The sequence below is a fragment of the Perca flavescens genome, chromosome 8 (genome assembly GCF_004354835.1).
Source record: "Perca flavescens isolate YP-PL-M2 chromosome 8, PFLA_1.0, whole genome shotgun sequence".
Taxonomy (NCBI): Eukaryota; Metazoa; Chordata; class Actinopteri; order Perciformes; family Percidae; genus Perca; species Perca flavescens.
Genome location: NC_041338.1, coordinates 32268727 through 32285767, shown reverse-complemented (window position 1 = coordinate 32285767; position 17041 = coordinate 32268727).

Here is a 17041-nt window from a genome sequence, read left to right as displayed (position 1 = left end):
ATGCCAGGAAAACGAGCCGCCCCACAGGGACGTGTGAAGTGATTACAGCGCTAAGAGTTTCCTGCAAGGGTGTAGTGAGAGAGAGTTTACTCTTATGTCTTCTTATCCGTGTCTACCTTTCTCCCCACATGCTAACAAATCATTGATAAATGAATGAGGTATTGTACATTTGTTTTCTTTGACTCAATGTAAGCGTATGCGAGTTTCCTGCAGCTATCCATCAAAGGCAGCGACCCAGGGCTGTCCATGGAAATGGCCTCTCACTTAAACAGGGGAAGTGTGGATTTTGGCACTGATCGGCAGCTAGGAGGGTGGGTGTGGTCAAGGGTCAAAGGTCACAAGGGGAGAGCCCGGGCCAGGGCTGACACCAAACCTTTGTGTTCGCTCAAGGAATTTGTGAGAGAGTGTGGAAGCATGAAAGAAAATTTGTCTTTCATCTTTCTCTGTTCCGTCTTTGCTCCATTTTGTGCTGTCAGAAGATGAATTAAACAAATAGAGCAGGGGTGTCAAACTCACTTTAGTTCATGGGCCACATACCCCTAATTTGATCTCAAGTGGGCCAGACCAGTAAACCACTCCAGAAAGATCAGAAACTTTATCTGCCACAGAGGTTCTTGTCAGCTTGATGTTTGCAAACGCAGGTTGCTTCTGCTACGACAGCTTTCTAAGGCCATTGTAGGAAAAAAAAAAAATAATGTTACGGACCCAGGAGGGAGGGGTAATATTCAGAGAAAAAACTCTTAGATTAAAGTCGTAAATTTACTGAAAAAGAACTCGGATATTCTCTGAAAGTGGTAAATTTGCAATTGGAATTATTTACTTCTCTGCAATTTTCACACTTTGCAAAGTCATCCAGTGGGCCTGATTGGATTCTTTGGCGGGCCAGTTCTGGCCCACGGGCCGTATGTTTGACACCCCTGAAATAGAGGAATGTATCTGTGAGTAATGAAAGCAAGGAGGGTGTGACAGACGCTTCCACTTGCCTCTTAACTTCAGTAGTTCACTTTATTTAACCCTGAAGGACAATTTTCACAGTTGACATTAAAAGAATGTAGGTTCACTTAATACTAAATGAATTAAGTAACTAGAAAGGCACTCAAAGAGCTCAGACCTCCGACGAGATGCCCTATCTCACAATGTTAATGCAGTGTGAATTTTCAGTCGAGATCTAATTTTTGTAATTATTCCGACACCACATGAATGCAGCACAAATACAAGTACAACATTATTTGTGTATGTGCCCTGTGATTTGGATCCGCTCCAACATTTTATGGTTTCTTCCTTGGCCCATGCTACACCCTTCCACCACCTGTCATTAAAATCGGCAGTGGTGGATTGTAACTACAGTAAGTACATTTACTCAAGTACTGTACTTAAGTACACATTTGAGGCACTGGGACTGGGGACTCTCATACTGTACAAAGTGTTTCCTAACTGCATTCATAGTTATATAATGTATGTCAAATAATGTATGTCCCCATAAAGACAGCAAGACGACTGTGTGTTTGTGTGTGTGATGCAGCGAGGAGATACAGAAAGAGAGAAAGCAGAGAAGAATGAGAGTTACAGAGCAATGATCTTGGACAGAACTGTAAACATCGCACTCTTCTTACCACCCGGGCTGCTGTGCGTGCGCACACACACACACACACACACACACACAGATCTGTGGGAGGTTTGACGAGGCATGTAAAGAGATAAGAGTGCATGTGTGTGTGTGTGTGTGTGTGTGTGTGTGTGTGTGTGTGTGTGTGTGTGTGTGTGTTCCTGCATTTGTCTACAGTATAGTGTATATCTGAGCTCTACACTGAGTTTGTTTGTTTGAGTCCAAACCTGAGATTGACATCTCTCTAATCCCTCTGGTCTGCTTTCACATGTGTTTACTACAGTTTCCATTCGTGGTGCGTTCGCTTCCTTATCAAGTGTTTACTACTGTTGCCTGGAAATGACGGTGGCGCCCATTCTTTCAAGCATTGGCAAAACAACCAACATACACGTGGGTGGGGCCAGGTGAGTAAAACTGAATGAAGCTGAAAGGGCTGTCCGTACAGGCTGCAAAGAAGTACACAACAAGCTATCTTCTTCCACTACCATCAGTGGAAAAAAATGTCCTGTTGAATGTAGTTACATTTATTTTTCTGCTTGTACACCTGTGAGGCCATTTAGTTCTCGTTTGAACAATGCCGGAATGCCACTAATGATGTTGTCATGACATGAACACATGGCGATCTTTATTCCTGTGGCAGTTTGGAATGTGTTCGGACTGCACACAAACAGTTCCACAGTTAACTGCAACAGACAGAAAGATAGATTTTTTTGACAATCATGAAATAAACATAATACTGCTTCACCTGAAGACAGTTTTCACCTACAGACTTTTAAGGGATTAATATAAAGGCCACAGGCTTAATTCCATTGTGAGATGCCAAGTCTGGCAAGTTTAAATTTCAAATGTAAATACCCATTTAATCACATGAAAGAAAGAAATAACACAAAAGGACAATACTGCTTTAAATGTATCACTGTTTCAATGAGTTTGAGAGATGCTGGAAGTTTATTCCTCGCAATTGTAGTGGATTCGTCCCAACAATCAAATTCACTGAATGCGACGATGTCACGCATGTTTTAGGCTACAAAAGTTTTTCTCACATACAGCAAACATCTCCTCGCTATCCGCTAGCTGCCTGTCCCCTGAACACACTGTACAAAAAAACGCGGACTCTGTAGACAGCCCAGGCTCCACAACCTGCACCACGAAACATAAACAGTGTTCCAGCCAATAACTGACAAGAAGGATTTGGGGGTGGGGGCTGGTGGGGTTAGTGCGCGGAAGGGAGGGGGAGGGGACGGGATGAGGAGGAGGGAGGGGCGAACTAGCCTCCGTTTTGTTTGACAATACTTCGAATGTCAACAAGAAGTGACGTCACCCAACATTGCTTAGAGCACCTTTAATGTTGGTTAGAAATTCTGCTGATGTCAATCATGATGCTGGTGTGCCACTGATGATTAAATGGCACTACTACTAACTAATCGAGGCAGCGATAGCATCTCCTATATTCTGCAAAGTAAAATGACTGTTTTTGTCAAAGGTGTCTGGTGGCTTTGGAAAGAGCGATATGCAATGCTGTGGATGGGGATACCAGCAAAATGGACCACCTACAAAATCTATATCAGTTTAAATTTATGCTATATTAAGAATATTTTCCCAAAATTACCATGGCATCAGACAGCCTTTTTGGAAAGGAAACTGAGCCGGTTATATCACTTTTTTTCAAATCCACCACATTTCTTTGACAAAAACATTTCACTTCGCATAAGACGAGAGTTGCTGGTCTAGTGTTACCGCTGCCTAACGGGGCATCCACTAACGTAACATTGCTTAGCTTCTGTGTCGTTACTTCCAAACTTGGCACAGCTACTGTTGGCTCAGCTAGTGCTAGCATACGCATTATTCATAACCTTATTGATTAGCTTACTGTGCTAACCCACATCACTACTTTTATTACTCACCGTGGGCTCATTTTTCACTCTTTCTGCAAGTCTTGCATCTCAAATTAACAAGCACAACCATAGCCAGAAGTAGCTCATAAATGTCTTTTACACAGTATAACACAGTTATAATGGCATAAGAAATGCAAAAGGAAAAACTTAACTTTTTTAAGAAAAAAAGTTGAATCAGATAATACATTTCACTAAGGGTACACATGTATATACAATACAGGGAAAATGATTTGGCTGTACATCATTCACATAAAGAATTAAGAATGATTTATTTTTTGACAGACTTAACACCAATGGTGGAATGTAACTGAGTAGATTTACTAAAGTACTACTTGAGGAAAGTCCAAATGTTGAGGTACTTGTACTTTACTTGTCTTTTCTTTTCGTGCCACTTTCTACTTCTCCTCCGCTACGTTTCAGAGAGAAATCTTGTACTTTTTACTCCACTACAATAATCTGACAGCGTTAGTTACTAGTTTTGCGTTGAGTTTTACTTTTGATACATTGTTCTGATGATACATACTTTTACTTAAGTAACATTTTCAATGCAGGACTTTTACTGTAACAGTTTTACAGTGTGGTATTAAGACTTTTACTGAAGTAAAGGAACTGAATACTTCTTCCACCACTGTTTACCACTAGTCTGTGCTGTGTTTTGCTGCTGAGGCTTGCAGTCTATGTTGCGGATTGGATGGACTTTCATCACACTTGCGTCACAGTAAAAAAACATGTCTGCCTTTTTGAAGCTAAAAACCTGTAGAATTCTATGCATTTTACAGCTTCCTGATCAAGCAAATTTGTTGATTTTATTGCATATTTTGGAAGAAGGACACTTTCAATGCAAGTTTTTTATCCACTTATTGTTTCTTTGGCTTAACTTATGAGCTTTTGACATATATTGTCCATATGTCTTTTCCATTACCCTAACCTCTAAACCTTCATGGGAGTGGTTAAGATACCCTCCCATCCCCACCAATTTGTTTTCATCACTTCCTCCACCTCCCTGCCTCTACCCTCCTTCTGTACTCTTCTGTGAAAGTGTATCAAAACCAGCCTAGATGGGGTGGGGGGGTGAGGGGAAGACATGAGTGAGTATAAAAAAAGAAGCAGCAGTCAATTCTTATGACCATACAAGGCAGCCTCACATTCCTGCCTCGGACATTTACAGGCTCTTAAACTCTGTTCCTGGTGCTTGCCAAAACTCTGGGGAGGGATTCTTATCTAGCTACAGTACAGGAGGCATTGATTTAACTTTTCTTTTTTTTTTTTACTCTAAGGAGGGAGTTATGGGAGCATGATGAGTGGTGGAAGGAGAGATGAGTGAATGTAAAAGGCTATAATGGGAACAAATAACGGTGGAGAGAAAATGAGGTCAAATAGACGTATGGGAGTGTAAGTCTGGAATGAGAAGTTTCCTCTTAAAGGCCTACTGTTTAGGATGAAAACATGCTGCATGCGTAGATGCATTTGGGTTTGGAGCAGGATTGTCTCATATGTCTGCAGTCTGCCCAGAACACCTACTACAGGCAATGCATCCACACCCAGGGATTTGGCATAAAGATTGATTTAGATTGGATTTCAAAACATAAATACTGTTAAAAATGGCATTGCAGTAAGGTTTTAATGATGTCTTTCCCGATCAAAGCATCTTCATTTCCCATATTTAAAGTCAGCATGCTTATTTTCATACTTTCCCATGAATATATATATATTTTTAAATGTATAGGGTCCAAATTCTTCTGGGCTCACACACTTAGTTGTGGCTTTTTTTTAATGATGTCAAAAAGGTTATGATTTCATTTATGCGGGTCAGTAGGTTAATCCATGTTAGTTTAGAGAGAGACATTGGTATGCCAGCTTAACTCCCACACACACATTCACATACACCGCTTCAGTATCAGAGTGCTGTTCCATGTCGACAGTTAAGTGTCTCTTCTGTGTGTGTGTGTGTGTGTGTGTGTGTGTGTGTGTGTGTGTGTGTGTGTGTGTGTGTGTGTGTGTGTGGTGGGGGAGGCTGATTTTCCACTGTTCTTCTCTGCCTGGCACAGAAGTGGAATCCCCTCGTTAAAACCAGATGTAAAAAAAGACAAATCCAACAGGCGTTTACACACACACACACACACACACACACACACACACACACACACACACACACACACAAGCATCTATGTGTGGAACTAGCATGGAACTAGTACACGCCTACAGTAAGTTTGATGAAACACACACACTGACATGTATCCATGCAAGCACACACAGTCACAAACGTTCTTACTGCTGACCATAAATGTCTGATTAGACCTCTTCTCAGGATTGTGTATGTGTGTGTGCGTGTGTGTGTGCAGCCTGTGTTTGGTTGACATCTCTCTCACTCTCCTGTTGCACCTGTTAAGGAAATACCCTTTACATCTTTGTCATTCTTTGTAGTTTGTTGAGTTCTGTGACCTTTTGTAATAGCCAGCCGAGATCCGCCCAACTTCAACTTGACCAGAGGTTTAATCAGCCAGAAAAACTGAAAACATCGGTGCTTATACATCAATGTTACACCACTGCCCGCTTCCCAGGAAATGTGACTCCCTCCATTTCCCCAGATACTTGTACAAGCATTTAGGTGTATCTAGATTAAGTGCTTCTCTCAACACTTTACCAATATTTTGTTTGTGTATATTATTTCCCAACACAGAAACTCTGCAGGGAGTTTTAGCCTCTTTTAGCTATGGCACCTTCACTGTTCAGTTCAGTCTCAGCATTTGCACTAACCAAACAGCAGAATTACAGTTGGTGACTAGCCAGTAAAGAAAAATGAAAAATCTAGCAGCTAAGGAGCCAGATATTTTTTTAAAGAGTTGGGAGATAAAACTAGTCCTTAAAGGACAGTGAATATTGCACTTCCATTGGTCAAGTGGTCAGAAACACAACTCCAACTTATCTTTAATGTTGCTCTGTGTCCGCTGGATGTATGAATAGGCAATTCTTAGCCAACATGTTGTTAAACCTGCAATAACTGATTTTTTTTGGCCACTTGCGGGCAGCAGAAATAAGTTATGAACACCGACATTTTACTGTTGCAATAAATGGGTTAAACCTTGATTGAAACAAAAGTATTGTTCAGGAAAAGGGAAATCACATCGTAGAGGAAATAAGGAAACACGGAAATCTGATTGGATGTTGGAAGGCCGATGACCACATCATGTTTAGCCGTGGCCAGATTTTTCTCAGCCAACAAGCTTGTTGACCATCAGTGCAGTAGCCCAAATATTTCAATGATCATTCTGCTCTATGGGAAATTAATGAACTTCCAATGACTCGTATCATGCTGGCAGCACTGTGGGCTGAGGGTGGAGGATCACGAAAAGAAGAAAGACATTTTTTGGGGATATGTAGTTTTTCTCTGCCAGTCAGAATTATAATCACATGGTGTTCTTGAATCACTAACAGAAGCACTGAAATGTCCAACTCTGATGTGTCAAGCATATGTGACTCCAGTTTATTATGGGCCGTCTAAGCAGAGGTGGAAAAAGTCGCGATTCTGATCTCAAATTCTGCTACTTCAATTACTCAAGTCAGAGCACAAGTTAAAGACAAGCTCACAAAACCTCAATGTTGAGTCATAGTGGATATAAGTACGTTTTGTCAACGCTTAAAGCAGTGGTTCCCAACCTGGGGTCCGGGCACCCCCAGGGGGGGCGGCAAAGGCGAGTCTTTATCTGGTTTGAGGTTGAGGTAAAAAAATACATTTGCACATGTTAAACAAATTATGATAATACACTTGAATATATAATCAATACAAAAGTCTGTATGAAAACTATATATTTAGTTGTATCCTTGTCTTTCCGTCTTTTATGAAGGAAACGTAACAGTGTTGATAACGGCTCTGTATCAAAAAAGAAAGTAAGGCTCTATCTCGAGAGTTACCTCAACAACAAACAAGTTTCGGGGGGGGGCTCAGCTTTTCTTAGACATGAGTAGGGGGGGCGCCAAGGAAAAAAGGTTGGGAACCACTGGCTTAAAGCTTGAAGTCAATACATGACTTAATAAGTAATGTTTTTGGTCCTTGCTTGTGAGATGTAATGTTCATGGACTCCTTCCAATCACTTCTCGGTTTACTTATTGGTAAGCACCACAATAAATGTGCACTTGTAAATAATATAGTAGATACTTATGAAACTAAAACTTAAGCAATACCCCCAAAAGAAATGCTTTAATAAGCGTCCAAGATTTTCAAGTCAACTGCTTTTCCTTTTAAGCAAACTGCTACTTTGAACTGAATTCAGTATCGGGGGGGGGGAAGGACACTGAATGTGTAAATGGTTGGAATGAGTCATGCACATAAAGTAATGATGCATTATTTGCCAGATAGTACCCCCTTTGTTCTCAGGATGCTGGTGTTGTTATCCAACAGTCAAATTCAAAAATTCCTCAACGATATTTAATACTGTATTTACTCAGGCAAAATGGATGCGTAGATAAAAAGTCAAACCCACGTGGATACATCATTATACTGTTGTTGTGGAAACTCTATACATTATAATTCTCTAAAGTGAAACCTTTAATCCTTTAAGCCTCTAATCCAGACACAGCAGAGTATCACCATCATCATGTCATCAAGTCATACTTTAACCTTGAGCTGAGTCCTAATTGCCTCTGTGAGAATCCGGCTGTAGCTTTTTCCAGCTTGCAGCACTGAAAAGAGGAAGAGTGTGGTCGACAATGGCAGGAAAGGGAAACTTGTAAAGGGAAGTTTGGCTGTAGCCACGACATTAGCGGTGAGGAGAGTGCATTGTTAGTAGGGAAATAATTTGCAAAGTTTTTGCTCATATAAACAGTGAAGCTTATTCTTGACAACAGAAAACATTTGAATGTGATCCAAACATACTGTAACTGTAGCTTTTTTTAAGTTTGTACTATGGTTCTGGTAGTAATAAATCACAATGCCTGGAATTTTAAGTGTACATCATCCTGCTGAGAAAGCAGCGAGGACACAATAATACACTGTGTTCTGAAATAAAATCTTCAAAATACTGTGCCTAATGCACTCACATGACTTTCTTTTTAACTACATGAACAGTCAGATATGTCAACATCCTCAACCTGTATGATTTGTTACCACAGCCACCTGTTAGTCTCTCTCCAGGACCACTTACACCGTGCTTTACGACATGCTAAGGTCATATACTTGACTAAATGGATGGCTGAGCTCATCTCAACATGACATCTACCTTCAGTCTAGGGAACCACGGGAACTCTGAACTCTTAAGTTAATCACAGTCCTAGTTAGGGGGTTGTGTGTGTGTGTGTGTGTGTGTGTGTGTGTGTGTGTGTGTGTGTGTGTGTGTGTGTGTGTGTGTGTGTGTGTGTGTGTGTGTGTGTGTGTGTAGTGATTATAGCAGGACACTGGTAGTAAAAACAATGCAAAAGAGTTTTGCATTCATCTTTCAGATGGTGTCTCTAAACACATCCTGTAGCACTGCCAGCATGTTTAACTGAAACAAACATTGCCAACTGAAAGCAAACAGTAACCAAGAGACCCAAAGTCAATATGAAGCAGGATTAGGGCAATAAAATACTGCTACGGATCAGTGAGGATCTGTTATTGTCAACATAAAGTTCTATTTAAATATTTCTAGATAAGAATCAGTCATTACTTCTGGCTCAAAGTTCATGGGTGCCATGAAGCTCAGAAACAGTCTACTGCCACATTTGTGGCCCTGCAAATACTTATTACAATGCCCATTGTACCTGAAACAAAATTGCAGGATGAATGACAACTTGGCTTTTCTTAAATAAAAATAAAAAAAACAGAATTGGCCAGAGGGTGTCAGAAGACAAACCATGGCGTAAAAGGGTTTACCGTCCTAAACCAGGGAATGTAAAGCTGCAGACACACTGACCAGACGAGCGACCCTCGGCAGAAAAGGCAGTTGGACTGATCGGTCTCCCCGAGTTGGTCAAAAAAAGTGCCTCAAAACACACCAGAATGACGAAACGTAATACGTCCCCATAACAGCAGGCGGCGCTAATCTGTATTGTCGCCCAAAAATGAAAACCGGCAGCTGATTGGACGAACGTTTCTCCGGAAATTCAAAGACAGACTGTCATGGCGGCTCGTTCGGAATACGATCTCATATTGTACTAAAATAGTTCACCGAAATGTGTTTCTGAAAACATTTTAAGTGAGAAATAGGTCTTCATTTCAGATCAACAAAGGTCAGTTTAAAAGATTTTTGTCAGAAGTCACGCTCATTCTGCTCCCCGTTTCCATCAGATGGGTCATTTGAGTCCGACTGCCCACAGTGCCCACCCTGCTGATTATACAGTTCAAATCGGCCAAAATGAAGGCTGACGGCCCCTTGGACGGACAATGGCACTGAACACACCGAACAGACTCGAGTCACCGACCTCGCCAAACTGTCCAACGGCCGATTATCTGCTTTATGTGTCCGGGCCTTAACAGTCACAGTTTTAAACGCGTCGTTAACGTTGTGAAACGGAAGCATTTTGGTTACGTTTAGGCACAAACCTACTTGATTAGGTTTAGAAAAAGATTGCGAATTGGGTTAAAATAAGAACATCTGTTATTTTACTTTGTATTACTTCTGGTTACGCACGTGACGGCAGAACGTGACGCAATTCCATTTGTTCTGTAAAGTAAAAAAAAATAAGCTTTGTTGACTTTTCTTTTCAAACAGGACACGAACGCCAGTCTCCTGGGTAAAAGTCCTGTGTTTGTTTGACCCATCCACCACAACACTAAGTTGGCATTCACGCCAAAAAAAAAGCAATCCGGCAATTCGCCGCAGGGTTTTTTAGTTGCCCCCCGTACACATTTTAAAAATAGAGGGGCACCTAGGCTGTGGAACGCATTGCCTCCTTCCGTACGCTGATTGAACTCAGTTACAAATTTTAAAACTGAGTTGAAAACTCTTCTTTTCAAAGAGGCGTTTAATTAGACCATAGTGTGGTTATTCCGGTTTTATCTGTTTTTCTGCTCATTTTGTTTATGTACTATAATGTATAAATGTTGTGTATCCATCCATTTGTTGTGAAGCACTTTGTGATTTTTATCTGTGAAATGTGCTATACAAATACATTTTACTTACTTACTTACTTGTGGGGGGAGTATCAATGAAACGGCCCATTTGTGTGACGTCTTGTTGTGTTCTTTAACCCCCCCAATGTAGCACAAGTAGACTTTATATTTCAAAGTTACTGTTTTCAGTCAGAACGTTTATAGATCTCGACGTTTTGACCGCACTTGAAGGCAGCTTTATTTCACGGAGAAAGAGAGAAAGAAAAGAGACGAGCGAGACATGGCGAGTGCTTTGCTGTTGCAAACTCATGGGCAGTTCGGTGCTTGTGATTTTTTTTGTTACCCTCATCGTGTTTTAAGACTTTCTTGGCAGGGATAAAGGCAATGATGTTTCCTGTTTACTGTACGGGAATCTCACACCTCCTCAAACCATATAGCTCAAAACACCGATTGCCGGTTACATGATTGGCCACCGCAGCGTGATGTGGGGTTTGCGGTCTCAACTTTTCAACCGCAGGCCCGCTGCGTTTTTTCGAGTGTCCTCCCTGCAGAAACCCCCGCCGCAGCCTAAACACACTACCCCCATTCAAAATGAACGGAAAGACCTGCGTTTTTGCCGGACCGTCTGACGACGGACGCAGGCTGTCTGAACGCTGCCTTATGGGGGTGTTTTTTCGGGGGAGGAGCTAGCGAACTGCAAGGAGGTATTCACGGAATTTGACAAAAAGCGTATTGGATTAAGATCGAGAATCCACCTTTAAGAATTGCTTTTCTGTGGCCGGGTTGGATCAGTGGGTAGAGCAGGCGCACATAGACCTTCGAGGTTTATGCCTCGACGCAGGGGTCCAGGGTTCAAATCCGACCTGAGATAATTTTGTGCATGTCTTCCCTTGCTCTCTCTCTCCCCTTTCTCACCTAGCTGTCCTGTCATATTAAAGGCGGAAAAGCCCTAAAAATAATCAAAAAACGGAAAGTTTTTCTAGGCTTCAGTATTTCTTTTTAAACAAATATTAAACCTGTTATCCTCTTTTGGCAAATTTAGGACAAATCAGACTCAGCTTGTCAGGTTTAGCCTGTCACCAGTCTAAACTGTAATGTTTTGACAGGTTAGCCTGCTATGTTTGTATTGATTTAATTGTCGTGTTGTGTATCCTTGTCCTCTTAGAGAATTGTGGCTGTGCTGGGAGTCACTGTGGGCATGATCCCTAAGGCCCAAAGAGACATTGTATCTGATATTGGGTTATAGACAAACAATCGAGGCTTGACTTGACATTAGCTGCCGCAGGGACCGAACAAGATCCTTCAGTGACTGATTGTTGTCGAACCAGTAATCAGCCCTTCCAGAAGTAAACACAATCAAGATGTCTGGGCCTGTCTGGGCTGCTATGGCAACATCAGCTTCTTGGCAACCGATTTGGATACCTCAATCAAGGGTGCTGACTAATAGCTAACAAAATACTGACCCGTGTTTACAAAAAAAATTAAAAAACATCGGAGCCACCTTTCAGTCTAAATTGTTAAAATGTGAGACGTCACTGTATGAACAGTTTCACAAAGTAAAAAATGGAAGGAAAACTGAGCGTGCTAACTTGTATTTTGAAAGGTTTCAAACGTTACCATCTGCCATCTTTTTGAAAAGTGATCTATGGAATTTTTTTTCTTATTCTCAAAATGGACACAATGAAAGCCTGCAGTCAGTACAGGAAACCGTTTTTAAATCCTCAAAACCTTCCCGCAGACTTTTAAAAGCCCATTAAGTCTGACGCCCAAGCTCTAATTCATGAAGCAAATGGAAGAGTGACTCCTACTGGATAAACTAAAAAAGACCCAAAGTTTTCATGTGATGGACCCTAAAGTAGATTCCACACACTTGTTTACTAAGCCGTTGCATGTAGAAGCCCCAGAGATGTTTGATTTCAGATAGAACACTACACAGGATCACATGATATGGGTGAGCAGAGATGCGATCAAATTAAGTATGTAAGTTTTGTACTTAGACTATTTCCCTACAGGTACTGGTTCTTCTTATATTTATTTCCTTTTTCTTCACCTTCCTATCTTCATTCCCATCTTTGTTTTCTTCCCTGTTTTATTTTTCCCTAACTTCTTCAGTTATTTTCCCTTTTTCGTTCTTTATTTCCTGTTCTTTCATCCTTTTGTCTTCAATTATTTTCTTACTTCATGACAGCTTATTTTTAAAGAATTTGGGGTTAAAGTTACTCCTCCATGAAATCATGAAAGTGCTCAGCCAACACATATACAGGATATAAATTCCTGTAGAATAAGATAATAATAATACAAACAATAATATTAAGTCAAACAATGTGAAAATATGCTCCCCCTTCAGGTTTTAAGCAGTATTGAAGCTGAATGTTTCATTCTCTCTAGCATTGCATGCATGTATCACACTTTTGCATGCCTGGTAAACAGGTATGGCTTATAATGTAAAAACCGGTATAACAATGTCCCGATGGCCTCTACTCAGGATGATTTTAGCATGAAGAAGGAAGAAAAAATCTGGATGCCATATGATCCACACAATGGTCTTTTATTTCTAAGTATCTGTCAAGCCTTTGGGCACTTAGGGAGAGAGAGGTCAGGGTGGCAGAAAGTTACACATGGAAGATGAGAAAGCGGAAAGGAGGTAATGGTGCTGAAGGGAGGAAAAACAACTAAGTTAAATGGGAAGACGTAATTCACATCAAAGATCTTTTTGTGAGGATCACAGTTTAAAAAAAAATAAATGAGGAATGCCGGAGTGAAGGAAGGATCATAAAAAGCGCTGCTGCTCTTTACCCTCTGACGCCAGTCGTAGACTGTCGTGATAAGCAAATTCAGATATAATTTCACATAATCCTCACCCTGCAGCCTCAGTGGTCTTTCTTACAGGACTAAGACAATATCCTATTATATAAAGATTGGCTTATGATTCAAAGTCAAAAACCTGTTTGTGCCCCAAGTGCCGATCAACAGAGGCCTACATTGTGTTGTTATCCAAGCATGCAACCATTAAAACAGACGTCTGTGTGTGGTGTGGTGTCTTCACTGTGCCCTACTGTAGCTGAAGGCTGTGGAAACCTCTTATGTCTCTTTGTGTGACTCTGACTCACTACTTACACATTGGACAGTTTGACAATGATGGGAATTAATGACATGGATTCTCTGAGTACGGTTTATGAAGATCAGCCCTTCTACAAACTCCACTGGGGACTTCAAGTAGACTTTTTCTTAGGCGACCACTCTGAGTTGAACAAAAAGTTTGAACATATAGGGAACCTACAACAGTGGTAAACTGTCATCATGCTACTGCGGTGGCACAGGTGTTGTGAAGCTTACTGCAAGAATAGCTACGTGGAAAGCAGAGTGGAATGGGTTCATAAGCTTTTCCAAACTAGAAAGGAATCGAATACTTCACCAAGGATGCACAGAATTGTTTGTAGATGATGATTTGAATCAACATACACATCATGATAGATACCATTCCATCCAGGAGCATTGGGATTTTGTAATACAATGATTTGTACAAAATTTGAAGAAAGTACACTGACAATCACTAAGTTATAGTCCATAACCAAGGATATTTTTGCAAAAGAATTTGCTTTAAAGTGCTTCAAATAGCCGCACATGGCAGCACTATCTGCACCAAACACTGGTCAGTTCTTCTTTTACACATACAGCTTTTTAAATTTCACTGACATCGTCATTCTTGGCATTTGCTTTTACCAATAAACCAAGCTGTGCCAGGTAGGTGGAGTTTAGGGCTGTTGACCTCACCAACTCTCAATTCAATTCAATTTCAATTCAATTTTATTTATAGTATCAAATCATAACAGAGTTATCTCGAGACACTTTACAGATAGAGTAGGTCTAGACCACACTCTATGACTCTCCTATGACTGTCTTCTAACTTTCTTTCCAAGAACTCAAATAGCAGAGTTATGTGTTTATTTTTATTTATGATTCTTTATATAGGACAGCTGAAGACATGAAAGGGGAGAGAGGAGGAATGACATGCAGCAAAGGGCCGCAGGGCGGAGTGCAACCTGTGGAGTCGAACCCGCAGCCTCTGCATTTGCTCTACCAGGTGAGCTACCCAGGAGCCCAAGTTACCCATGTCTAATGCAATTAGTTACAGGGTAGGCAGAAAATGCTGCTCTTGTCTGTAATCCATTCCAGGCCTATCAAATCTCTGTGACACATCCACATCCTTCAGCTCTCCCAGGACAACCAGAAACATGGATCATTATTTAGTGTCGATGAGGTAAAGCACACACCAATCAACAGGTCAACATCCCAGCTCCATTTTTCCAGGAGCAAGCATGGAGCTGAAGAGCCAAAATAAAATCCACTCCACCGAGGAGACGGCGCTATGTGCGATGGTGTCATGGCGGGACTTAAGTAAACTTTAACACAATGCAAATTTGTGAGAAATAAATCACAATGCAAAGTCCTGTGTTAAATTGCAGTGCAATGCAAATTCAGGTATGAAACAAATCACATGCAAATTCCAACAAGCACACAATATTACAGGAAGAAGACCTCACCCCTCTCTACACTGCTTTCAGTGTTATGAACTATTTGCTCATGTAAGATAACAGGGGAACAGTGTATGCCTTCAGAAAACAAAGGCCCTAATTCTTAGATCAACACTGCGAGTCGAATGCCAAAAAATGCCCTGACTTCCTGTGACGGAAGGACTGGAAAAGCAAGCATTTAGAGAAAGGACAGCGGAGGATGTTGGAGAGGGGTTAGGACTGGGTGATCCTGGAGCTGGCCAGGCGATTAGGCCACATCAGGTCTGGTAGAGTTGTGGTTGACAGAAGGGAAATAGCAGCACAGCTTTGGGCTGACTGCCATTTAAGACAATAGGGCTTCTCAGAGATAGAGCTTCCTTGAATTGTTCACTGTTTCCACACAGTGAATGAAAATACGAGCCCCTCGGAGGTGTGTTTTTCCGTCATGGCCGGCCTGCTACATAGTTCCCATCAGAGTGTAACAGCTGATACGTCAGAGAGAGCTCACCCTGAGCTGCACTTATAATTAAAAGGTAAAGCAATGTTTGGATGAGATAGTGCTTCACCTACAGGAAGTAAAATGCAAGGAGCTGTCTTCTTGATGTTTAATGCGCTAGAGGTGTTAAAGGCTAGGAGTCATTAAAGGAACACGGCGACTTATTGGGACTTTAGCTCATTCAGCGTATCCCCCAGAGTTAGATAAGTCCATACATACCCTTCTCATCTCTATCTGTGTCGTAACTCTGTCTGACACACCCACCGCTAGCCTAGCTTAGCACAGATCCTGGAGGTACCCGGCTCCATCTAGCCTACTGCTCCCAATAAGTGACAAAATAACGCCAACATTTTCCTATTTACATGTTGTGATTTGTATAGTCACAGCGTGTACAAATAACAAGGTCACATGAGACACAGCCATCTTCTAACCACATACAAACTGGGAACTATATTCTCAGAAGGCAAAGCTCTGCTACTTCTGCTACTTGGGCGGAGTGATTTGCTCGCAGCACCTGAGAAGCCCAATGGTTGCACTAATCACTCCGCCCAAGTAGCAGTGCTTCGCCTTCTGAGAATATAGCCCAGGGGTGGCAAACCTGTGGCTCTTGAGCCGTATGCGGCACTTTGCCTGCTCCTTTGAGGCTCTTACTGTGTGGCTGGGGGCTGTGTTATTAGTGGATTTTTTTTTTACTTTTTGAAACATTTCAGAGAAGTTAAAAAAGAAAAAGCATTTGAATGATGCATTTGCCAATACATTTGCCAATTATTTTAAAATAAAAAATAATGCAGCAAAGTTTTTTTTATGGACAGATTCTGCAACCTCAGGAAAAAAAGCGGCCACAGATCACCTTCCTCATTAACCCTTTCACTGCTGATTTTTTTTAAAGCCCCTCTAGTGACAAATGAGTGAAAGAGTGGCCACAACAGAGTACTACCAGACCTAAAAAGGATTGTGGATAACAAAGACTGTCAGGTTTCCCACTGAGTCAATCTAAGTAAGAAAAAAAACCTATGAAAACTTCTATGTATTATGACTTTCATTAGATCTGGAAGTCACTGTTGCTGTTGTAATGTGGACGTGCATGTGTTGTGTGGCTTTTTGCTATGGTGCGTGTTTTTTTGTGGCTCTTTATGCTCAACTGGTTGGCCACCCCTGATATAGCCGGTTACCTCCAAGATCTGTGCTAAGCTAGGCTAGCGGTGGGTGCATCAGACAGAGTTACAACACGCACAGAGTTGAGAAGGGTATTTATGGACTTATCTAACTCTGGGGGAGACGGTGAATGAGCTAAAGTCCCAATAAGTCGGCTTGTTCTTTTTGTGTGAAGTTTCACTTGAAAATCAGCTTAATGTGTGTGAAAACTAGTGGAAACTTGACAAAAATTCAGTATGCATACTAAATCCACTACACCACAATTCAATGCACACAGAAAACTGAGGCTGTTCACAGGTGCACAAAATCAAACCTAATTGTGTAATGTACATTGGCCATAGTCTGTAT